Source organism: Myotis daubentonii, chromosome X (genome assembly GCF_963259705.1).
Source record: "Myotis daubentonii chromosome X, mMyoDau2.1, whole genome shotgun sequence".
NCBI classification, from domain to species: domain Eukaryota; kingdom Metazoa; phylum Chordata; class Mammalia; order Chiroptera; family Vespertilionidae; genus Myotis; species Myotis daubentonii.
This window is the reverse complement of record NC_081861.1, coordinates 41,651,154-41,677,660: the sequence shown is the minus strand read 5'-3', so window position 1 is coordinate 41,677,660 and position 26,507 is coordinate 41,651,154. Positions and strand designations below refer to the sequence as shown.

General features: G+C 39.7%; 1 protein-coding gene across 6 annotated transcripts in view; it reads right to left on the bottom strand.

Moving 5' to 3' along the window:
* The window catches only part of KLHL13 (kelch like family member 13), a 462,679-nt gene that overhangs the window by 283,051 nt on the left and 153,121 nt on the right, over positions 1–26,507 (bottom strand). For 4 of the 6 annotated variants that reach the window (XM_059679896.1, XM_059679893.1, XM_059679901.1 and 1 more), the window contains exon 3: positions 19,272–19,402. The exons of the other annotated variants lie outside the window; for them this stretch is intronic. The gene's annotated coding sequence lies outside the window, so the exon portion shown is untranslated. The remainder of the gene's footprint in view (positions 1–19,271; positions 19,403–26,507) is intronic. 6 annotated transcript variants of the gene reach the window in all.

Below are 26,507 nucleotides of genomic sequence, written 5' to 3'. Positions count from 1 at the left end.
TCTAGGGGTGCACTCAGGGGATTAAGTAACATACAAAGCCCCAGTTGAGTTCCTAAGTATGGAGCATGTGGTTAGGATCCTAGGTGCTTGGTAACCTTTAAAGGTATTTTGTATGTTTAAATATACTTTATACAACTTAAAAGAAAAAAGGGTTAAAACCATAAATGTAACAACATTTCAATCACACTCCGGGTGAAACTGGAGTTTTTTAGTCCCACCTTGAACCCTAATCAAATATAGCATTGTTTCTATGAGAACCCAATTCCAAACATGCCACTTACAAAATGTGGTAATACATTCTTTTTATAAATTTGAGGGTTGCCGCACTAGCTGGTTTGGCTCAGTGGATAGAGTGTCGGCCTGCGGACTGAAGGGTCCTGGGTTCGATTCCGGTCAAGGGCACATGCCTGGGTTGCAGAATGATTCTCTCTCATCATTGATGTTTCTCTCTCTCCCTCTCCCTTCCTCTCTGAAATCAATAAAAAATAAATAAATTTGAGGGTTGCCCATGAGGTCAATTATAACATTTTAGATTCTGGTTTATGTAAGCAGCAACCTGAAATTATCTCCTCAAATAACCTAAAAAAATCATTTCCTTGTCTATGTTATCCAAACAGAAAATAATGAGTCTCTTTCTGTTATGTAAAAGGAAGGCGAAGAGGATTATTGCTTCAGGAAGCTAATGTCAAAAATCTGACCACCATAGAGAAAAGTCACAATATTCACCAATCCCTAAAAGCTCTAGAAGCCAATACTGTTCTTATAGACACTAAGCATCTCTCCAGGGGAAACAACCACTCCTCCCAAACCTAAATTCCCAAGCAATATATGGAATTATTTAGGAGTTAAATATGAATCAGTGGCAGCTGGGAAATTTTTAGATTTTGAAATGTGATAGTCTCAGTTTCCTTGCATCTGATTAATAGTCTCCGTTCCGCTTTAAAACCATCACATCAAAGATAGAGGCAAAATGTAATAAAAAAAAAAAAAGATTGATTTCATTCTGGAGCCCCATGGTAATGATTCTTTAGTTTCTTAGACTCATTACAAATTAAATTGGGTCCAAGAACACCAATTCATTTTTAAGACCTTTCAAGTAAGCCAAATATGGATAGTCAGCCAAGATTCATATTCAGATTTCTAGGACACTGATTTGATAATATATGTTCCTTACAATTCAGGGGTCTACTGAGGTTTGAGCCTCAAGTAACAGAGCTGCAATTTAAAGTACCATGGCCGGGGAGAAAGCAAGATGGCGGCATAGGTAAACACCGAACTTGCTGCCTCCTACAACAACTTCACAAATACAACAAAAAGACAAAACGGACATCATCCAGAACTACAGGAAGGCTGGCTGAGTGGAAATTCTACAACTAGAAGGAAAGAGAAAAGCACACTGAGAGTCAGGAGCTGCGAAAGTAAAGTACAAAGGTACGGAGGCTCGAGGGCGTGCAGAAAGGGGCTGGTACCTGAGGACGTGGCTGTCTTTTTGAATCAGGAGGGAGTCACAAGCTCCTGACTGCTCTGAACTCCAGTTCCGGGAAGTCTCTGGGGACCCAGGACTCATACGGGGAGAAACTGGACTGTCTGGCAGCGGGCAGAACTTGGAACTCGAGGGCAGCTTTCTCTCAGAGGTGCTTGCAGCAATTAAATTACCGGGACACCGAGAAGCGCGGCCCCTTAGGTCAGGGCTGAGGATCTGCCATAGCTGCTTGCTCCACCCTTTGATTCCCTGAGACCCCGCCCCACCCAGGCTGCAGCAGAGGCTTTTGCATATGAATGACCTGGCCCTTTGCAACCTGAAAATTACCTAACAAATTACAGCTGGGCCAGACAGACCCAGAACTTCGAAGAGAAGGCCCAAGGCCCCACAGCAGCTTGCATTGCTTCACAGCTGGGCCTCATCTGGGCACCTCCAAACTCCAAAAAAGGAAAGGGAATCTGTAGATATTTTCGTAGCTCCTGCTGGGTAACCTCAGGCAGAGACTAAATTAGCACCTCCTTAGATCCAAGAGCCAGTGTACCCAGTGGTCAGAGTGGGACCATCCAGATTACAACTCCTCATATCCATAAGGGACACACTCAGGGGGCAGACTCAGTGAGCACCAAAGCCCCACTGAAGCAAGTCTTGCCCCAGAAGGGTGTCTTCAGCACAGAAGCTCTCCCACTGCAGACACAGCTGATTCTCACTGCCAATTGGCCTGGAGGTCAATTCCTCCCAGTGATACCTACAACAATCAAGGCTTAACTACAACAAGACTGTGCACAAAGCCCACAAGGCGGTGCACCAAGAGTGTCCACCTCAGGTAACTGGGGAGGCTGAGCCCTATAGGACACCTAGCACACAAAACCACTCTACCAACACAGGGAAGCATGGAAAATGCGGAGACAAAGAAACAGGTCACAAATGACAGAAATGGAGGAAAGCTAACGACTGGATATAGAGTTCAAAACCACGTTTATAAGGTTTTTCAAGAATTTTATGGAAACCACCGATAAATTTAGTGAGACCCTGGAAAAAAGACCAACTAGACAATATGAAAAAAGACCAACTAGACATTAAGCATACACTGACTGAAATAAAGAATAATATACATAGATCCAACAGCAGACAAGAGGATCCCAAGAATCAAGTCAAAGATGTGAAATAGGAAGAAACAAAAAATACCCAACCGAAGAAGCAAAAAGAAAAAAGAATCCAAAAATATGAAGATAGTGTAAGGAGCCTCTGGGACAACTTCAAGGGTACCAACATCTGAATTATAGGGGTGCCAGAAGAAGAGAGAGGGCAAGATATTGAAAACCTATTTGAAGAAATAATGACAGAAAACTTCCCCTACCTGGTGAAAGAAATAGACTTACAAGTCCAGGAAGCGCAGAGAACCCCAAGCAAAAGGAATCCAAAGAGGACCACACCAAGACACATCATAATTAAAATGCCAAGAGCAAAAGATAGAGAATCTTAAAAGCAGTAAGAGAAAAAAAGTCAGTTACCTACAAGGGAGTACCCATACGACTGTCAGCTGATTTCTCAACGGAAACCATGCAGGCCAGAAGAGAGTGGCAAGAAATATTCAATAGCAAGAACCTACAACCAAGATTACTTTATACAGCAAAGCTATCATTCAGAATTGAAGGTCAGATAAAGAGCTTCACAGATAAGAAAAAGCTAAAGGAATTCATCACCACCAAACCAGCATTATATGAAATGCTGAAAGATATTCTTTAAGAACAGGAAGAAGAAAAAGGAACTCTTACCATTTGCCACAGCATGGATGGAACTGGAGAGCATTATGCTAAGTGAAATAAGCCAGTCAGTGAAGGATAAATACCACATGATCTCACTCATTTGTGAAATATAATGAACAACATAAACTGATGAACAAGGACTGATCCAGAGACGGAGAGGCATTGATTGGACTGTCGAGCCTTGGAGGGAAGGTAGGGGAGGGTGGAGGTAAGGGGGAAAGATCAACCAAAGGACTTATATGCAAGCATATAGGCCTAACCAATGGACACGGACAACGGGGGGGGGGGGTGAGGGCATGAGCGGGGGTGGGGGGGCTGGGGGGGGTAGGGGGTAACGTGGGGATAAGGACACATATGTAATATCTTAATCAATAAAAAATATATTAAAAAAAATAAAGTACCATGGCCTTTGAATGCTATAGCAACAGCATCTACTATCTTATTTAAATAAGACCCAGGAGATATTCTGGAGGTTCCTATATTACTAAATTTTCACTTCAAGTTCTAGCTCTTCTTAATATTCTTGCAATGTGAGAAGGGAGCAAGACTTTAGCCAATGTAGTAAGATTCAAAATTTACTATGGGAATACTAGACAGTTCAAGAGAGAATATTAGGATGGAAAAATACATGTTATGCTCTCCCTATCTTATAGTGTATTATTATAACAAATAACATAAAAGTATAGATACCTAAAAGACTATCTGGCATGTGTATTTAATACTCTCATCCATAAATTAGAAGAAAAACATTTTGTAACTTAAATGAATTACCTACTTTGTGATCAACAGAAGTGATATGATGTTTATATCAAAATATGTAAGAAGGCTTCAAAGCTAGGATTTTAGAACCTAATAATTATATTAAAGAGTTAACAAAAACATATTTTTCAAATAAATATTTACATAATCTTGCATATGATTAAAATTACATATTTATTTTAAGCCATATGGAATATTTATTAAAAATTTACCCTAAAACAGGCAATAAAGGAAGTCTCAGAACACACCAAAGAATCAAAATCCTACTGACCTCATTAGAAATAACAAAAATAAGTTTAAAACAGATATTGTAAATGAGAAACATTTCTAAATTACTCATTGGCCAAAAAGAAGAAATCGATGGAACTAGAGAGCATTATGCTAAGTGAAATAAGCCAGTCAGAGAAAGATAAATATCACATGATCTCACTCATTTATGGAATATAATGAACAACAACATAAACTGATGAACAAAAACAGATCCAGAGACAGAGAAGCATTGATCAGACCATCAAACCTCAGAGGGAAGGTAGGGGAGGGTGGGGGTAAGGGGAAGAGATCAATCAAAGGACTTATATGCATGCATATAAGCCTAACCAATGGACACAGACACCAGGGGGTGAGGGCATGAGTGGGGTTGTGGGAGGCAATGGAGGGATAAGGACACATATGTAATACCTTAATCAATAAAGAATTTTTTTAAAAAAAGAAGAAATTGTAATGGAAATTACTCAGTGTACAAGATTTTGAAAACACTATGCATCATAAACAAGAAGGATATAGCTACAGCAGTAGTTATAAGTAAATTTATTCCTCAGATACTTATCTGAGAAAAAAAGATTTTTAAAATTAGTAAACATGTATAACTCAAGAAGTTAGAAAAATAAGGAAGTAATAAAGATTGCAGAAGTTAATTTTTTTAAAAAAATATACTAAAGATGAAAAACAAAACCAAAAACTTATTCTCTGGAAAGACTAATGAACTTTAAGAAAAGACTTGGCAAAAACTTTAGGCTCCTCAAACACATAGCTGATTTTATCCTCAGAACATTTTATGATATCTATAAAGCCTGTGAAACGTACTATAAAGCACACTATATAAAGATTAGAGTTTCAGATCCACTTAGGAGAGGATTACAAGAGTAGCTATGATGAATTCATTCAAAAAATTAAAGAAAGGATGGAGAAATAGATGAAACTATGAAGAGTCTCATCAGAGTTGAAACACACATATACATATACCCCTTTAAATAATAATTCTAAAATTAAAAAATATATCTGAAACGAAAAGATGTAAGGGTAGGGGGAAATATTCAGTATATTTAAATGATATGGTTGGATTATCTGTATATAAGGAACTAATAAGAGATACTAGCAATGTTATTGTATAAAGGATTAATATAAAAATCCATTGCATTCCTATACACAAGCAGCAAAGAGAATATATGAATTAAAAAGGAGATAAAACTTTTAAGATAGCAACAAAATTATAAGATACCCGTGATGGTTAATTTTATAAGTCAACCTGGCAGGGCTAAGAGATGACCAGCTAGTTGGAAAAACGTTATTTCTGAGTATCTTGAAAATATTTTTGGTAGATTAGCATTTGATTTGGTAGACTGAGTAAAGAGACCTGCCTTCACCAATATGGATGAGCATCATCCAATTGATTGAATGTCCAAAAGGAAAAAAGGGCAGAAGGGAAATTCTTCCTCTTCTTAAGCTGGAAGGTCCCTATTTTTCTTACCCTTAGATATTGGATGGAGCTCTTGGTTCTTGGGTCTTTGGACTCTGGGACTTACACCAGTGGCCACCCAGTTCTAAGGCCTTTGGCCTTGGACTAGGATTTACACTATCAGCTCCCCTGGTTCTCAGGCCTTTGGACTCAGACTGAATTATACCACTAGCTTTCCTGGTTCTCCAGTTTGCAGACTGCAGACTGTGGAACTTTTTGGCTTCCATTATCATAAAAGCCAATTCTTACAATAAATCTCCACTTATATCTATATCTACATCTATATCTATATGTGTCCTATTCTGTTTCTCTAGAGAACCCTGACTAATACAGTATCTGGGAATAAATCAAACAATATTTGTACAAGACCTTAAGAGAGACAGTAATAAAACTTTACTGAAAAGCAAATGAAGTTTAAAAAGACAGTACTATATCATGTCCATGAAAGGGAAAGCTCAATGTCATAAAGATATCTATTCTCCCAACTTAATCCTTAAAGTCAATGCAATTCTAATAAAAATTGTTGTGGGATTTTATAAATTGAATCTAAAATTCATATAGAGGATCAAAGAGCCAAGAAGAGTTGAGAACATTTATGAAGAAAAGCAAAACAGGAGGAACTTACTTTACAGTTTGTACTATAGAACTCGAGTAGTCAGGACAATGTGGTAATGGTGCAGGGACAGACAAATACATATAGCCCAATGTAACCAAAGAGAAAACCATAAAACAAAGCCATAAAAAGTTGATATACAACAGGAGTAACATTACATATCACTGGAGAAAAGATGGACCATTCAGTAAATGAGGCCAGTTTTCTTTGGGGGAAAAAAATCAATTCATGCATTCTGCCACACACAAAAATAAAATCCATGTAGATTTAAAAAACCTAAATGTGAAAATTAAACCTAAAAATTTTATAAGACAAGAGATAAGACTGTCTTTATGACATCAGGGTAGGGATTTCTTTAACAGGACTCAAAACGTACAAAAACATATAGGAAAAGAATAAGTCTGACTCATTGAAATCTAAAATGTATGCATTCTATAAAAAATAAAAATTACAGAATGGGAAAAAATATTTGCAACTCATAACAAAGGATTTATATAAAATATATATCAGAATTACAAATCAGTAGAAATCCAATAGGAAAGCAGGCAAATAACAATAGCTAATATGTATTGTGTACTTTATATCATGAACTATTTTAATTGCTTTACACATATAACTTCATTTAATCCTTAAAAACATGAGTAGGTTCTTCACTGAAAAGGAAACCTAAATGGTTGATAAATTTATGAAAATATACTCAACCTTACCAATAACTATTAAAATAATAAGATTAAGATAACAGAATAAAATTAAAGTAACAAGATATTTCCTAGCCTTTAGATTGACAACATTATAAAATTTGATGATACCAATTGTTGATGAAGATGTAAAACAATATTAACTCATACCACTGGTACATTACTACAATTACTTTTTTTATTTAAATTCTTTATTATTGAAAGTATTACATATGTCTTTTTTCCCCCATTGACATTAGTACAATTACTTTGGAGAGCAATTTTTCAATATCTGATAGAGCTAAAGATGCACAATTCCACTTCTGTATATTCCCTAGAGAAACTTTTGTATGATGCACAAGAATCATCACTGCAGGAATAGCAAAGAAAAAAAAGCCTAAATGTCTATCAACATGAGAAAAGATAAATTATGACATAGTCATACAATGGAGTTTCATTTTACGTTGGTGAAATGAATGAATACAGCTCTGTGTATCTGCATAGATGAATTCAATAATTGAGTGATAATAAAAAAAGCAAGTTGCAAAATGTTAAATACAGGAAGGTACCATTAGTAAGGCTTAAAAACTGTAAAAGAATATTGTTTATGGATACAGTCATCGGTGTTAAAAGTACTAAAAAATACATAAGAATGAAAAACATCTTATTCAGGATGCTAGACTGCTGATGCACAACTCCATGGAACATAATTCACACTGTATTCCAAAAAATTGTATTCCTGGGAGAGGCATTCACAGACTGGAAGAGAGAAAGAAGTGTCCAAAGGGCTTCAATTTTATCTATAATATTTTATTTCTAAAAAATTAACTAAATAAAAAGAAATGTAGAAAACAAGGCAAAACATTCAGATTTGATAGAACTGGGTGGTGAGCACATAGGTGTTCATCATGTTTTTCTCTCTGCTTTTCTGCATTCTTGCAATATATCATAACAAAATATAAATGGGTATGGGGGGAGGCACTTGTCCAGCAGCACAATAGCTTAAAACCGAGCCAAATTGTGAAAGAGACAGAAAGAGCAATAGTGAGTTGGGGAGTACTCATCATTGATTGAATTAATTAAAAGATATTTTCCTCTTGATTTTCTTCCAGGAACTTCATTAATTTCATTCTTCCTATGCAAACTACACTCCTACAGATCCATCCTTACTCCCCAGAGCAACCCGGATGTTTCCAGCCTGGGTGTTCCCAAGACCTCCCTCCTCTGGCCTGGTCCTTCCTTTCAATAGTTAGAAAAACAGTGTTTTGAGTCCTCATTCCAAGTACTTCTAGAAATCTCTTGGTCTTTCCCACAGCTAATATTTATTCTGCACTTAATTATGTGTCTGGCATTGTTCCAAACATCTAACAACCACTATCTTACTTAACCCTCACACACAGCAACCATCTGAGATAGTCCCATTTTTGTCCCCCACTTCTAAGAAGAGGAAATTGAGGCCTGGAAGGTTAATTGACTTGCTCAAGGCCACATTGCTAATAAGTAGTGGTCGCACCTGTCCAACTGTATTCCCTATTTCCTGCCATGTTTTACTTGTTTCTCTTCCCTTCCCCTCTCCCCTCTCTTATTATTTCACCTTCATTCCTCCTTACTTCATCTCCACCTAACCCCCATTTTTCAAAGTCAACCTTTAGTATAATGAGAAATTTAATTATTTGTTGTATTCTCCCCTTTCAAACAATGCCCAGGGCTGGGGTGAGGGATGTGTGGTTCACCATTCAAACTCAAATAAGTCATTAAGACATTTTCCTAAACAAAAAGGCATCTCCTTGGACATGAATAATTCCCAGTTCTTGATGCAGAAATGTCTGTGGTTGGCTCTTGTTATAAATAGAAAGGTTTTCTTTTTCTTCTCACCACCCTGGTGCCTCTGAGATTTATTACCCTCTTTATTTCATATGATTTGCATCACTTGATTTTATGTACCTGATTTGAAAGTCTGAAATTAAACAACAGTTTTCTCAAAATAAAGCAGACTCCATAAAACCACTGAACCATCTACCTAATTAGTGGTACAGGTTGAATTGTGTGCTGCCTCCTCAAATTCATGTGAAAGCCCTAAACCCCAGGACCTCAGGATGTGACCTTATTTGGACATAAAGTCATTAAAGAGGCAATCAAGTTAAAATGAGGTCATTAGGATGGGCCTTAATCCAATCTGACTGGTGTCCTTATAAGAAAAGGAAATTTGGATACAGACATAGAGGGAAGACAATGTGAAGATACAGGGAGAAAAAGACCATGTGAAAGCCAAAGAGAAGCCCAATACAAATCCTGCTCTCATCACCTTAAGAAGAAAACAGCCCTGCCAAACTCTTGATCTCAGACTCCTAGCCTCCATAACTGTAAGACAATAAATTTCTGTTTCTTACGCCATCTATTTTGTGGCACTTGATTTTGACAGCCCTAACAAACTAATACAACTACATAGCACAAATTCTTCAGCTTGGAATTCAGAGGCCTCCAAAATGTGGTCTCAACTGCTCTCTTCAGTCTTCTCTGCCCCAATAGCTCTTCCACCACATGAAGCTCCAAGCAAACTATTCCACTTACTGTTCCTGCACTTAGCTCCACTCCCTATCACTTGCACATGCTTGTTCGGGCTCTGCCCTCCTACTTATCCTTTAGGGTCAACCTCAATTGCCACCTGTGTCATAAAGACTGTCCTGAATCACCCACCTAGAAACTCTCTGAGGTCAATCACACAGATCTGGGTTTGAATCTAGACACTGCTTACTAGCTGTGTAGCCTTGGACAAGATGCTCAACTCAGTTATCCATGGGCATGAGAAAACTTACCTACTTCATAAGGTAAGCACTGTGAGGACTGAGTGAGATGATGCATAAAAGGCATTTAGCACAGATCCTGGCAGAGAAAGCATTCTGAAAATGCAAGCTTTTGTTGTTATTTTTTTATTATCTAAACCCCAGTGACATTTTATATAAAGCTGTCTTATGCCACTTACTACATTCTGTCTTGTCTTGTTACTGGGATTAATCAGTTAAATCACTATTGATTTAAAAACAATCATTCACTATCTCCTGCAGAATCAAAAGAGAGCTATCAATCTGTCAGTCTTGCTGTGTACCGGACAGGTAAGGTTTCCACCCAAGAGGAAAATTCAGCCTCAGGCTCCACACCTGGTGATGGCCTTCTATCAGTTCCTTTGAGTGTCAACTCTGCCACCCTTCTCTCTATTCTCCCACCCAAAGGGACCCACAAGCTTTGGGTTCTTGGAGTCTATCCAGCAGGTTTTCATAAGCAGAGTTACTTCTAACAATCTTTGTATTATAGTCCTTTGCCAATTTAGAACTCTAGTATCAAACAAATCTGGGCTTTATTCCCCATGTCACTGTTGTAAACTGTGTGACTGACCTTAGAGGCACATTATTTGACTGCTCTAAGACTCACATGACTTATCTGTAAAATCCTATAAAATAAAACCCTAATATGCAAATAGACCAAATGGCAGAATGACCAGTTGCTATGACACGCACTGACCACCAGGAGGCAGACACTCAATGCAGGAGCTACCCCCTGGTGCTCAGTGCGCTCCTACAACGGGAGCGCTGCTTAGCCAGAAGCTGGGCTCATGGTTGGCAAGTGCAGTGGTGGTGGCAGGAGTCTCTCCCACCTCTGCGGCAGCGCTAAGGATGTCTGACTAACAGCTTACGTAAGCTGTCAGTCGGACATCCTCCGAGGGCTCCCAGACTGTGAGAGGGTGCAGGCCAGGCTGAGGCACCCCCCCTCCCCTACCAAGTGAACGAATTTCATGCACTGGACCTCTAGTTTCTTATAATTCTTAGTACATTATAAACTCCTTGAGGACAGAAAACTGTTTTCACATAGTTGATTACATAAAAGTTTGCAAATAGACTGAACAGCGGAACAACCAGAACCAAACAACCAGTCACTATGACATGCGCTGACAACCAAGGGGGGTGTGCGGAACATGGTGGGCGTGGCCATGGTGGGATGGTGGAGCAGGTGAGCAGGGGCACCAGAACAAGGAGGGACACCAGTCGCTCTCATCAGGGCAAGCCTCTGGTGGTTACTTTGCTCCCATATGCCTCAGTCCCGCCCAGCACTTGCACCCACTGCCAACGCCAGCCCCACTTGCACCTGCAGTTGGCACCAGAGCAGCCACTCGCACCCACTGCCGGTGCACAGTGCCAGTTCTGATCACTCAGCGCCATCAGAAGATGTGAGCGATGGCTGCTTTCCCTGATTGCCCCTTAGGGTTTCTCCACCTCCCCCTGCTCCTGAGGGGCGATTGGGACAGCAGCTGCCACTCACACCCTCTGACGGTTCCGGCCCTGCTCACAACAGCCACTAGTGCTGGTCCCAATTGCTCCGTGCTCTCAGTGGGTGCGAGTGGTGCCGGTGGGAGCGGGGCTGCCGATAGGGGACTGGGGGCCATGGCAGGAGGGGCCGGGCAGGGGTGCAGAGGATGGGCCAAGACCCACCCCTGTGCCTACTGCAACCTGGCGGCCTACAAATTCGTGCACTGGGTCCCTACTATCTAAATAACCACTTTTTATCCACTTGTCTATTGATGAGCACTGGGTTATTTCTGTATCTTGGCTGTTATAAATAACTAGAGGTCTGGTGCACAAAAATTTGTGCACTTGGGGGGTTGGGGGGTCCCTCAGCCTGGCCTGTGCCCTCTCGCAGTCTGGGACCCCTCGGGAGATAACCTACTGGCTTAGGCCTGCTCCCGGGTGGCAGAGGGCAGGCCCAATCCCTAGGTGCAGCCCCTGGTCGGGCTCAGAGCAGGGCCGATTGGGGAGTTGGGGCACCACAGCCTGTCACACACAGAGCCGCAGGGCAATCAGGGGGTTGGGGAGCTCCCGCCTATCAGGCACAGAGCAGGGCTGATCAGGGGGTTGGGGCACCTTCCCCTGTCACGAACAGAGCAGGGCAGATAGGGAGACTGTGGCCCCGCCCCCTGTCACACACAGAGCCGCAGGGCGATCAGGGGGTTTGGGCACTGCCCCCGTCACGCTGATCCCGGTGCCGGGAGGCCACGCGGCTCCGCTAATCCCGGTGCTAGAAGGCATATTACCCTTTTACTATATAGGATAGAGGCCTGGTGCACGGGTGGGGACCGGCTGGTTTGCCCTGAAGGGTGTCCTCGATCAGGGTGGGGGTACCCACTGGGGTGCCTAGCCAGCCTGGATGAGGGGATGATGGCTGTTTGCAGCTGGTCACACCCCCTTCAGGGTGGGGGTCCCCACTGAGGTGCCTGGCCAGCCTTGGTGAGGGGCTGAGGGATGTTTTCAGGCTGGCAGGTGACTGAAGCTCCCAACCGCTCCTCTTTTTTTTTTTTATTCTGGGCCAGCTTTAGCTCTGAGGCTTGGCTCCAGCTCTTAGGCCTCCGCTGCTGAAAGCAGGTAACTGGTTTGTTTGGGTTCTATAATCGAAACACTGTTTCAACTCCAGCTCTGAGATCCCGGCTGGCTGAAAGCAGGTTTCTGGGGTTTTGTTTAGCTTCTATATTTGTAACAATGTTTCAAACTGCAAGCTCAGAGGCCAGCAGTGGCAGGCGGGGAACATTGGAGTCCTCCGTCACTGAAGCAAGCAAGCCTCATGTTCGCTTCAAGCTTCCTGGCTGCCGACCATCATCTTGGCTGGCAGTTAATTTGCATATCACCCTGATTAGCCAATGGGAAGGGTAGCGGACGTATGGCTAATTACCATGTTTCTCGTTTATTAGATAGGATGATGCACTGAACATAGGGGTGCATACGTTCTTTCAAATTGGTGTTTTGAGTTTCTTTGGATATATACTCAAAAGTGGAATCACTGGGTCACAAAGCAGTTCCATTTTTTTTATTTTTAGAGGACACTCCATACTGTTTTCCATAGTGGCTGCAACAATCTACATTCCCACCATCAGTGCATAAGGGTTCCCTTTTACCACATCGTCACCAACACTTGTGTTTTGTTGATTTATTGATGATAGCCAATCTGACAGGTATGAAGATATCTCATTGGGGTTTTAATTTGCATTTCTCTGATGATTAGTGATGTTGAACATATTTTCATATTTCTATTGACAATTTATACATCCTCTTTGGAGAAGTGTCTATTCAGGTCTTTTGCCCATTTTTAAATTGGATTATTTGTATTTTTGATGTTGAATTATATGAGTTGTTTATAAATTTTGGATATTAACCCCTTATCAGATGTATCATTGGTGAATATGATCTCCCATTCAGTGGGTTGCCTTTCATTTTGTGGTTTCCTTTGCTGTACAAAAACTTTTTAGTTTGATGTAGTCACATTTGTTTATTTTTTCTTTGTTTCCCTTTCCCAGGGAGCTATAACAGAAAAAAATATTGCTATGAGAAATGTCCAAGATTGTACTGCCTTTGTTTTCTTCTAAGAGTTTTATAGTTTTGAGTCTTACATTTAAGTCTTTAATCCATTTTTAGTTTATTCTTATATATGGTGTGAGAACGTGGTCTGGTTTCAGTTTTTTGCATGTATCTGTCCAATTTTCCCAACACCACATAGGGCTATTCAAAAGATGGCAGCTGGCTTCCCCCAGAAAGAGGGCTCAGAGATGGGAAAAAGCAAGAAGGAAATCAGTCTTTTTATAACCAAATCTGAAATATTATACCCTCTCACTTTTCTGAGAGTCTATTCATTAGAAGCATGTCACTATATTGAGCCACATGGAAGAGGAGGGAGTTATATAAGGGCATATTCAGAAAGCTGGGTTCATTGGGAGCAATCATAAAGACTGACTAACCATAGGTAGAATTAAACACTACTGTTGCTTCTCCAAAATCATTAACCATTGTAAATATATCTTTTCCCATTTTCTCCCAAACTTGTGGAAATCTACTCTTTGGAGAGAACAGGCATCACTAATTAACAGAATATATTTAGTGCCTAAAAACATGTTGGCTAAAAAATTTTCTAAAAGCAGCAACACATTGTTTTAACAGTACAATGAATCTCAGAGGGAAGGCGGGTGTGGGGTGGTCAGTGGGACGATATTAACCAAAGAACTTATATGCATACTAGAGGCCTGGTACATGAATTTGTGCACAGGTGGGGTCCGGCTGGCCAACCCAACCTAGACTGGGTGGGGGCGGGGAGGGGGGGAATGGACGTGGGAGGTTAGCCACCGGCCCCACCCGCATTGGGCCAGTTGGCTGGCCACAGTGCATGTCATAGCAACCAGTCATTCCTGTTGCTTGGCTTTTAGATGATAGATGATAGATAGATAGATAGATAGATAGATAGATAGATAGATAGATAGATAGATGATACATAGATAGATAGATAGATAGATAGATAGATAGATAGATATGCATAACCCATGGGCACAGGCAATAGTGTGGTGAAGGCCTGTAGCGGTGGGGGTGGGGCAGGGGCTAAAAAGGTTAATGAGGAAAAAAGGGGACATATGTAATACTTTCAATAATCAAGATAATTTTTTAAATCAGATTTACTGAGCATTCTAATTTTAATTAAGAAAATATGAAACAAATATCAATACCTTTTATAAATTCGTAAAGTGTGTAATCTACACTAATAAAAGAGAAACATGCAAATCGGTGTCACTCCACTACGCCCACCAGCCAATCAGGATGAGTATGCAAATTAACCCAACAAAGATGGCAGTTAATTTGCATATGCAGGCACAGAACGAAGACTGAAGGCTCTGCCCAAGCAAAGACTAGAGAAGACTGAAGACTGAAGACGACTGAAGACTGAAGACAACTAAAGACTGAAGAGGCTTGGCTTCTCCGCTACAGCTGGAGCGAAGGCCTGGGTCCCGGGTGCCAGAGGAAAACAGGTGCCGGCAGCCAGGAGAAGGAAGGCCTATTGCACGAATCTCTTTGTGCAACGGGCATCTAGTGTTATAAGAAAAAGCCAGTTAACCTTTCATATTCTGCAAATCATTTTTTTAAAAATATATTTTATTGATTTTTTACAGAGAGGAAGGGAGAGGAATAGAGAGTTAGAAACATCGATGAGAGAGAAACATCAATACAGCTGCCTCCTGCATACTCCCCACTGGGGACATGCCCACAACCAAGGTACATGTCCTTGACCGGAATCGAACCTAGGACCCTTTAGTCCACGGGCCGATGCTCTATCCACTGAGCCAAACTTTTTATGGCTGCAAATCATTTTTAATACCCCAAATTTTATATTGGACCTTAATTCTTAAATGTAGATCTTCAATATCTCCTTTTCCAGGAATCTACTCTTTTTTATTACCTATATGAATAAAATCACTACTTTGGAAAAAAAAAGAAAAGAAAAAATGTGTTCTAGTCCTCCACATAATTCCAATGAAATCCTTCAAATATCACTAAAGCACTCTTATATACCTATAACCATCCACCATAGATTTCAACGTAACGTGAAGCATTTAAAACAGTAATTATTTAATCCTTAATGACCTCATTAGTAGGTATGTTTGCTTGCAATATGCAATGATATCAGTATGAGATATAATTATTTTCCTTTTACCCTGCAACAAATACATACTTTCATGTAAATAAACCATAAAATAACATGTTAAAGACATGTAATTGTGACAAATAGTATTTAATACCTAATGGGTAAAATTTTTTAATGATGCACACATGTGTCCATCATAGCAGGTTTTCAATTCAGATAGTGACATTTGGGTATGATTTTTTTCATGTCATTCTAGCAAATATTTGGATAGTGAGAGTGAGGGCTACCTGCACTTATTATGTATTTACCATATTTCTAATATCTATAGTTAGTGTTGATTGACTTTCAATTCATTGTCTTATGGTTTACAGAGAGAAATCAAGGTATCAGCAAAAAATGACCACTTTTGTCTCCCCTTTTTTCAATAGCTAGATCCCTTATTCTGACTCTTGGCTTATAACATTGGCTATAATGTAAGTCCTACTAAAGTTAGTTTTCTTGAACAAATAAAAACACATACCATGTTTTTGGAAAACCTAGTTGTAATAAAAACTTTAATTCTTCCAAAATGAATATATAAATTTAATGCAATTACAATTGGAATATCATAATTTCTATAATGTTTTCATAACAGAGTTCATGATCTTAATGTTTAAATGGAAATGTCTAAGAATAGCTAATAAAGTTATAGGAAAGCAAAACAGTATGTAATATCTACTTTACCAGATTTAAAATATATCATGAAGCCATTATAAGTAGAGCTAGAGGCCCGATGCACGAAATTCATGCAAGAATAGGCCTTCCTTCCCCCAGCTGCCAGCACCAGCTTCCCTCTGGCACCTGGGACCCGGGCATCCCTCTGGCCGCCTGCAGGCACCAGGGACCCGGGCTTCCCTCACAGCCCCGGCTTCGTCCGGAAGGCCATCTGGAAGGACGTCTGGAAGACATCCAGTCTAATTAGGACATTAAGCTTTTATTATTATAGTTTGATCTTGGCATAGGAACAGACAAATAGATCAGTAGAACAAAACAAAGAGTAGAAATAGAGACTAGTATATATGGGATTTTGATATATGACAAAGGTGGTAAGTCAATTCACTTGGAAAGGGACAATTTATTTAATAAAAGAGTCTGGCACAATCAGCACACATCTAGAATAAAATTTAATTTCCATTCTCCATAATACCCCACTTTTTAAAGTAAATTCTATATGAACAAATGTCACCCCAATAAATGTAAAGAATATGAAGTGAAAATCTAAATAGTCATTAAGCAAAGCAGTTTGAAAATGCAAAGTTAAAAAATATATAATGAGATATTCTTACCCATTAGACTGGTAAACATTTAAGTACTAACATCTACTACTGGCAGAATGGGAAAGGGAGAGTTACTTTCATAACACTGCTTATATTAATGTAACTATTTATAGCCTTTTGGGAAAGCAATCTGGGAATAGCTATAAAAATTAAAACTACACATAACCCTTTGTCCCAATAATTCCACTGCTATGAATCTATCCCAAAGAAATAAAAATGCCAATATAAGGAGACTTACATAAATATTTACAGCAACATTGTTTCTATATGGCAGAAATCTGGTAGCAAAAAGAATGTTCGTTTATAGAGAAATAAGTGAATAAATTGTATATCCATACTATGGAATACTGTGCAGACATTAAAAGGAATTAATTAGAAATGTACTAATAAACTTGGAGGAACTGCAGTGTTGGGAAAAAATAGCACGAGGCGCCCTGACCGGTTTGGCTCAGTGGATAGAGCGTCGGCCTGCAGACTGAAGGGTCCCAGGTTCAATTCCAGTCAAGGGCATGTACCTTGGTTGCGGGCACATCCCCAATGGGGGCTGTGCAGGAGGCAGCTGATCGATGTTTCTCTCTCATCGATGTTTCTAGCTCTCTATCCCTCTCCCTTCCTCTCTGTAAAAAATCAATAAAATATATTTTCTTTAAAAAAAGAAAAGAAAAGAAGGAGACAAAAAAGTCTATAACATGACACTTTTTAAAATGTAGGTGTAATGGTTTTTAAATCCCTATTTTTGTATATGTCTATTTAATTTTATCATTGTTACATGAACCTAAAGAAAGAGATGAAGGATATATACACTCAGTTGTTAACACTGGCTATGCAGTGGAGGGTAACAAGCAAACAACTAAGAATTGTAAAATTGCAAGTGTGTGTTAATAGGTACAGGAGATGAATGAAGGGGTGGTAACCAATATATTAATGACAGTTATCTCAGGTTGGTGAAATTTCAGGTGATGTTTTACTTTATTCTGTATATTTTTTCTGGATTTTATTTTTACACTTTTAACAATAAACATGTGTTAGTTATCTAATCAGAAAAAGAATACATCTTTTTTCACTGAGTAAAGGAGAGTTGGGAAGAAGAAAGCAATGTTCACTTTTTGGACAGCTATGCATAGATGGATTTGAAAACAGCTAGAAACAGAGAGAATAATATAAAAGCTATTGCAATAGTCTCAGAGTGCTGTGGTGATGATATGAGCTAGGATTATGGTTAATAACACAGAAAGGAAGGAATATAATTAAAATTATGTTAGACAAAGGACTGAGGAAGCTTGGCAATTTGGAGATGCATATGGGTGCACACACACCACTCCAAAGCTGTAAACCAGAGGCATATGGGAGAAAGTTTTGTGTTTGGGAGGGGTTTGTCTTTATTTCCCACTATAATTGATTAAAATTGTATATATTTAAGCTATACAACTTGATGTTTTGATATACATTGTGAAATGGTCACCACAAACATACCCATCATCACCTCACATAGTTACCATTTTCTTTTCCATTTTTGTTGTGGTTGTTTTGTGGTGAAAATACTTAAGAATTACCTTCTTAGCAAATGTCAAGTATACAATACAGTACTGTTAACTACTGCCCCCATAGTATACATGTATATCTCCAGAACTCATTCATCTTGCATACCTGAAACATTGCACCCTTTGACCAACATCTCCCATTTGGGAGATTCAGGGAGGTTCTTTAGTTTGTGGGTCTATGTACTGTTGTAGGTGGCACTGAGGTTTCTGCTTCCTACTATTTGGTAAGTTTGTTTCCATCAGCAAAGTGGACCAGGATATGTCACTTTTTTGTTCACTGACAATCTCACTGTCCTTAGTTAAACATATTTCCTTTACGCAAAGAAGAGAACTTTTTGTTTGTTTCTGTTGAGAGAGGTAGGGATTTGCCCCTCTTAACAAAGTAGGAAGATTTTGCACTAGGATTATTTTTACAAATTAAGCCACTATACAAATTCTCATTTGTTAACTACTCATGCGTGCATGCATATATGAATATATGTAGGTTTATGTTATAGGTGTATGCTTTTTCCATCATCTTATCTATCTGTATACCTATTTATTTAAACCATTGCCTGTTCCAGAAAATATTTAAGTTATTATTAAATATATTTTTACAAGAGAACTACTTCTTGAAAAATAGGTTCTTTCAGACTTTTCATTTAGGCTGTCTCCCTGTCTGTTAAGGACGAGGAAAAGGCATTATCAATCTGGGGACTTGGGTGAACTGAAGAGCTAAAGTGAGTTTTCTGAGAATCATTACAATCTATCACTGTACAAATTATTGTGATGATGGTCAAACAGCTGAAATCCCTTGAGCTGCAGCCAATCCACTCAATAAATTCTGGCTAAAATGAATGGTATAGTTAATGTAAGCAGACACTGAACTACTCCCATTACAAAAGCACGTCTAAAAGGAGATAATCATTCTAAAGTGATTGTAAAGGAGACAGTCACTGTGATAGCTGAAGTAAGAATCTGCTGATCCAAGTCCTGTTAATCTCCAGCAAAACTTTTCCTTCTGCCTAGAATGTCTTTCCACATCCCCAATGGCCACTGCTTCTTCCTCATGAAGGTAACCTGATATACTGGAGACAGAGAGACCTGAGTTCAAAGCCTAACTCTGACATTGATTGGACAATTATTAGTTGTGTGGCCTTAGATGAGTCACTTAGTCTCTGAGGCTCAGTTTCCTAATCTGCAAAATGAAAATAGTAACATCTGCAGCACAAGTTTCACCGAGGGTTAAGTGTAAAGGTCCTGGTTCTGATTAACGTTCATTTACTCATTTCTCTACCTCAAGAAATCCTACTTAGTTTTCAAGGCCCATTAAAAATGTCACATCCTGCCCTAGCTGGTTTTGCTCAGTGGATAGAGCGTCAGCCTGCGGACTGAAGGGTCCCGGGTTTGAATCTGGTCAAGGGCACATACCTCGGTTGCAGGCTCCTCCCCAGCCCAGACCCTGGTCGGGGCTCATGAAGGAGGCAACCAATTGATGTGTTTCTCTCACACTGATATTTCTCTCTGTCTTTCCCTCTCCCACTATCTCTAAAAATCAATGGAAAAATATCCTCAGGTGAGGATTGCAAAAATGTCACATCCTTTGTGACACCTTCCCTCACCCTCTCTGCAGATTTGTTAATCACTCCCTCCTCTGCATATTCATAGCAATCTGATCAAACCCTTTTTAGACTACTTCCCATATTAGATAATTTTCATGTATATCTCAATAGAATAGAAGCTCTTTGAGGGTATGGCTCATACTGTATTCATCTTAATATGCCCCAATATATTGTAACAGTACCAGTGTTTGGCATATAATAAATACTCAATAAATATTTGCTGAATGAGTGTTCAGCTATCAGCAAAGAAATTATATCAGTTCAATGGTTCAAATAAGTCTGGTGTCATGACCTAGTTCAGTGTCATACTTTGGGGATTTAGTTTGTTTTTGCATCATTCATCTTTGGAGTTCTCCAAGAGGGTAAACAGACCTCTTGGCAAAAGAGGAACTAGTGTGTCTACTTCAACCAGACTTTCAAAAGCCCTTTGACAACTAGGCACAATTCCAAGGGAAACATTCCCTGCAGGCAGAGAACTGTCTCTGCAGCCTCTCCACCCCCACATGCTGAAATCCTATCATTTTAATGCCTTTGGTATCAACTTCTTCAGGAAGCCTTTTCTGATGCCTCCAACCTCATGGGTTCCTCCCTCCTTTGAATGGCAGGAGCATTTTGCCTGTCCTCTTGTGGCACACAGAATAGTTTACATATATGCAGCTCCTCTATTATGTGTCCAATCGTCCTACCAGGTAAATAGCAAGAGGCAGAAACTGGATCTTATCTCTGGTACCCTGCAGTGCCTAGAACAGGGCTGTACAAATAATAGGCTTATAATAAACAATCAACAAATTGAATATATATAGACAAGACTCTTGCTGAGTGGGAGAGACTGTATGTAAAATCCCATTCTCGTCATCTAAGGTGAATCACCAGGAACATAGATACCACAGAAGGGGGAAAAAAAAGAAAAGAAAAACAGTTTTTGTTAAGTGTCTGCTCTTTAAGCAATTTAATATGCGAAGGGAAAATGATTTGTGTGTCTACTATGTGCTAGGTTCTGTGTTATGTATTCTGACATGCATTGTCTCATCTGGATCCCCAATAACAAAGAGGGGCAGTTTTACCACCCCCATGTTTTTCATTTTTTTTTATTTCATAGAGAGGAAGGGAGAGGGAGAGAGGGAGAGAGGGGTAGAGGGGGGGGGAGAATGAGAGAGAGACAGACAGACAGGGAGAGAGAGAGAAAAATTGACGTGAGAGAGAAACATCGATCAATTGCCTCCTGCATGTGCACCAACCAGGGACCAAACCCACAGTCTGGGTATGTGCCCTGACTGGGAATAGAATCCACTACCGCCTGGTGTATGAGACAACGCTCCAACCAACTGAGCAACACTGGCCAGGGCTCCATTTTTCCTTTTAATAGATGTGTATATTCAGTACCTTTTATTATTTTAGACTCACAGACAAGGAAAAGGCACAGAACCGAAAGAGGTTCACAAGAGTAGATATCCATGTAAATAGACAATTGCAATACAGAGAAATAAGAAAATATTTTATAAAAAGCCTTTGAGAAGGTCCCACACATAAGGAATTTTTTAATCTAGTAGGTTTGTTATCAAGACAATATTTTAAGGTCTAGTCACTCTCCCTGAAATCCATACCCTTTATTCTCAGCTGAGGACCTAGCCTCTTCACTATGTCGATAAAGACCATCCTGTATGAGCAATCTAGCTGCCTTAAGTCTCCTTTAAATCCAGGCCTGAGATAACTCGGAGATCACAAACTCAAAGCTTACACTGGCCAAGCAGGTCATGTAAAAGTGTGAGGATTTGGTTCATGATGGAGTAAAGAGCAAGCATGGCATCTAAAAGGAGGAATAGCTACTCAACTCTAACTGACCTGACCATGAATGAATGCAGGCTCAAGGTAGCCAGAGCTTCTGGATTCTCAAGAGAACCCAGATATTTTGATTTTTGTTATTTAAAAATTTTTGATTTTTATATAAAATCTCCTAGTTGTTGTTAACTCAAAATACTTAGAATGTTCTATAGGCCAAATATAACACAAAAGCCAGTTTGTGCTCTTAATATAAGAGAAGCAGCACAGAAAATTAACTATCTGGACTTGAGTTCAATATACTGAACCTGGTGAAGCTCTCCAGGACTCTGCACCTGAAAGTACTGCCATTAGCACTTCCTGCTATCCTTACCATTAGCCCTGGCACCAGTGACTTCATTTGAGAAAAGTCCAGGGCCTTTTCCCAGTGCTTCTATGCCTTGACCTCTATTGTACTCAGCCAATACTGCCTCCTCAGACCCAATTTACTACTACCCCAGCAGGATCAAGTTTGAACTTCTGTCTCCTCTGCCTTATCTCCAATTACCTTGCTATTACCTGGAAGATAACTGTGGGTTTCTGCCATATTTCCTAACTTGTCTTCCAGCATCATGCTAAACCATCCTGAATCCTCTTTCAATACTGGATTCTCAAAAACACAAACCTGAGCATGTTGATTTCCTACTTAAACCCTTCACTATGTTTGTGTTCTCTTCCAACATGATGCCTAAGGCCCTTCATGATCCAGCCTCTGCTTACCTCTCCAGCCTCATCTTCCATTGCTCTATCCCCTTAACCCCTATTCTTGAGTCAATCAAGCTCTCCATAACAATCTCCAATGACCCAATGCCTTGATATATACTACTTCCACTACCTGGGAAATCTTTTTTTTTATTTTATTTTTCCACTAGAGGCCTGGTGCATGAAATTAGTGGACGGGAGTGGGGGGGTCCCTCAGTCCAGCCTGCAACAACACCAGCATCCTTCTCCCCGGCCTCCAGCCCAAGGCCCCTCCCCTCCCCTCTGCACGGCCGGGGTGCAGATGCAGGGCTCACGTCGCCAGGGCAACGCCGCCAGCATCCTGCCCCAGATGGTTCTTTAAACCATCTTTGTCGCATGTGACAGTTAATTTACATATTACTCTTTTATTAGATAGGATTACAGTTCACATTCAATATTGTCTTGTTTTAGTTTCAAGTATACAGCATAGTAGTTAGACAATCTGGAAAATCTTTAACCAGCCCTCTTCTCCAGGGAATCTCTAACTACTCCTAAGACCCTCAGCTCAGAGGACAGTCTTCCTGAACCAACCCCACCAACATCCCCAACTATTGGGTGCTCCCCTGATACTGTCTATGAAACTGTCAGAGCATTTATCTCACTACTGTAATTATCTGGCTCCTTTGCTACACTGTAAGTTACTAAAAGTTAGGAATTTACCTTTTAAATCTCTGTGTCCTCATTCTCCAGCTTAGTGCATTGAATGATACAGAGCCAATACTTATATATTTGCCAAATGAATGTGAATTTCCGAATCTATTAATGAGGGTCCTAATAAAAAAAAAGTACCCTTCCCAGATCAGCTTGGCATGAGACAAAAACAGCAAGGGACACACAGAGGAGGATCTGTAGAACTTAGACAAGGAGAAAGGTATAGAAACCCAGAATGTACCAGAACAGCAACAATTTCTCTTTTTAAAAAAATCATTATTGTTGAAAGTATTAAATATGTCTTCCTTTCCCCCTACCCCATTGACTTCTTCTAGCCCACCCCCACCCCTACCCCAGACCCTCATCACCCTATTGTCCATGTCCATGGATTATGCATATATGCATACAAGTTATTTGACTGATCTCTTCCCACCCACCCACCCCCACTTCCCTCTGAGATTCCACATTCTGTTCCATGCTTCTATGTCTCTGGATCTATTTTCAGAACAGCAACAATTTCTAAACCACACTGAGCTAAATGTTTCCCCCAATTCCTTAGGAAAGAGAAAACTGAAAATTATCATTAGAACACAACAATATAGGGTCTGTAATTTGACATAGATAATTATGCTTCAGTTTAAATTGCATTAAATTCTCTATAACCCTTCCCTACATTGAGTCATTTCAATTAAGTCACTTTTTTTGTCTTCATGCACTGTTAGCTGGACTACATGGACCCTACCTGGCAAATGCAGTGAAGACTTTTGTGCCCACACTGCTGGTGGGAATGCAGACTGATGCAGCCACTACAGAAAACAGTATGGAGTTTCTTTAAAAAATTAAGAATAAAGATGCCAATGAACCCAGCAATCCCTCTTCCAGGTATCTACCCAAATGATTTGAAAACACTCACAAAGATATATATATATATATATATATATATATATATATATATATATATATATATATATATATATATCACTATGTTCAATGCAGCATTATTCATGGTGGCCAAGATATGAAGACAACTTAATTGTCCTTCGATGGATGATTGGATAAAAAATATGTGGTTCATATATACAACGGAACACTGTCCAGCTATAATAAAGCTGAAATATTGCCATTTACAACAACATGGGTGGATCTTGAGAATATCAGGCTAAGAGAAATAAGTCAGATGGAAAAGGACAAGAACTGTATGATTTCACTCATGTGTAGGATATAAAACAGAAAGCAACAAACAAACAAACTCAAGAGTACAGTCATTACCAGAGAGGAAGAGGAATGGGAGGAGGATGAAGAGGATAAAGGGAGTCAAATATAGACTTTGGATGGTGAGTATACAGTGGGGCATAACGATGTTGTATTATCAAGTTTTAAACCTGAAATTTATATAATGTTATTAGCCAATGATGCCCAAATAAATTTAACTTTTTCTAATTAAAAAATATATTTAATGATTGCTGTAGAGAGAAGGTACCTGAATAGTGTCTCAGAGTGGGAGGGCCAGGAAAGGAGCAGACTTTTCCCAAGGGAGCCTCAATGAGACTTACTTCCACTTAGGAGTGCTACCAGGACCACATTCACAGCCCTTATCTCATTTGTTCCTCACAGCTGCTCTGAGCACTAAGCAGAGCAGGTATAATTATCCCTGGTTCAGAAATGAGGAAATAAAACTGCAAGGTTACATGACTAGAATTCCCCCCTTTTTTGAGGCCCCCAAGTATAACAGCAACAGCTTCAGAAATATTCCTGCATCTACTTTAACCCAGTCCCTCTCATGGTAAACACCAAATTTTGGAGTTAACAGGCCTCAACAATTATCTGGCTCAAGCCTCCATGTTTAACAAAGAACATGTGTTTCCTGAGCTTCTACCAGCCTGAGGGAGGAAGAGCAAAGAGGACTGGCCAGAGACCGGCTCTTTAAATCCCTTGGTTTCCCCAGCGGCAATACCAGAGGCATCATGTGCTCTCTGACCATTGAGGATCTCCTCTGCAGTTACTGGTATCCTCACACTTCACTCACAGCCTTAGCTAAGCTGTGTTCTCAAGCCTCACTGTATTCACATGACAGAAACTGACACCCAGAGCAGTGACTTGACTTAGCCTATGACTCCAAGGAAGTGATGGGAAGATCCAGGATTTGACATCAGTTTTTGGACTGTTAGTTCTATCTACCATACCATGCTGTCTATCTACCATTCCAAAAGGAGACAGATGCTGGGGACATATAAAACAGTATCTTATCATTTTAAAACCTTTCGTCACTGCTACTTTGATTATCAAATATGCCACTCTTTGTTAAAGCTGTCAAATGGAATCTTAACATAAGGAAAATTTTTAAATCAAAATGACTGTATAAAAAGAAAATTAAAAATGCAATCAGACACCCAAAGAGGAAAATCAGAGGCAATGTGCTGCTCTGGAAAGAGGGTGTTAGACAAACCACAAAATAATGTGTATCAACAAAACGACTTCTCTTAATTGTAGTTCCAGGAACCATATGCAAAAGAAACAATGCACATATTCCTCCCATGGGGAGCCTGGGTGAGCAGTTAACTCAGCTCACTGAAAGGGCAGGCTGAAAACTCACAAGTTGTGAACTTGAAGGGAATTGAGGACTACAGCTCTAAGCAGGAAGTGACAGAGCCCTCAGCCAATCTAGAGAAATTAACTGTATCTACATTAATTTATTTTCGTTATAGTTCAGTAAGCACTGTCGAGTGTTTTAAAATAGATCATGACAGTGGCTCTGGGTCCTGCAATGCTGTAGAGAGAAGGTACCTGAGTAGTGTTCAGGAAGAGAAGGTAGTGACAGCAAGTTCCCAAACACCCCAGTGTGTGTGTGTGTGTGTGTGTGTGTGTGTGTGTGTGTGTGTACACGCGCGCGCGCACTATATACTAGGCCTTGCAAGGCTATTTAATGGATATGCCTATAGATGATTATGTGTGTGTGTGTTTACATATACATATATAACACAATACAGTATACAATGTACAAATTGCATATATATGTATGTATGTATGTGTGTATAAAGTCATTTATAGGTATTTTATCTAAAAAATATCCATAAGTAGCCCTATAGGGCTTAGTTCACAGTAGACACTAGATTAAGTTGACACAATATTAATATAGTCAATACTCATTAAGTATTCTTCATGCATTATCTCCTATAATTCTCTCAATAACTGTGAAGTATGCACTATCATTGTACCCATTTTACTGCTGGCACAGAAGGGTGGAATGACCTGCCCAATATCACATAGCTAGTAAGCAGATAAACTGGAGATTCACCCACCAGCTCCAAAACTGAAGCTCTAAACTATTATGTCACAAGGCCTCTCCATCTGTGGGCTTTAT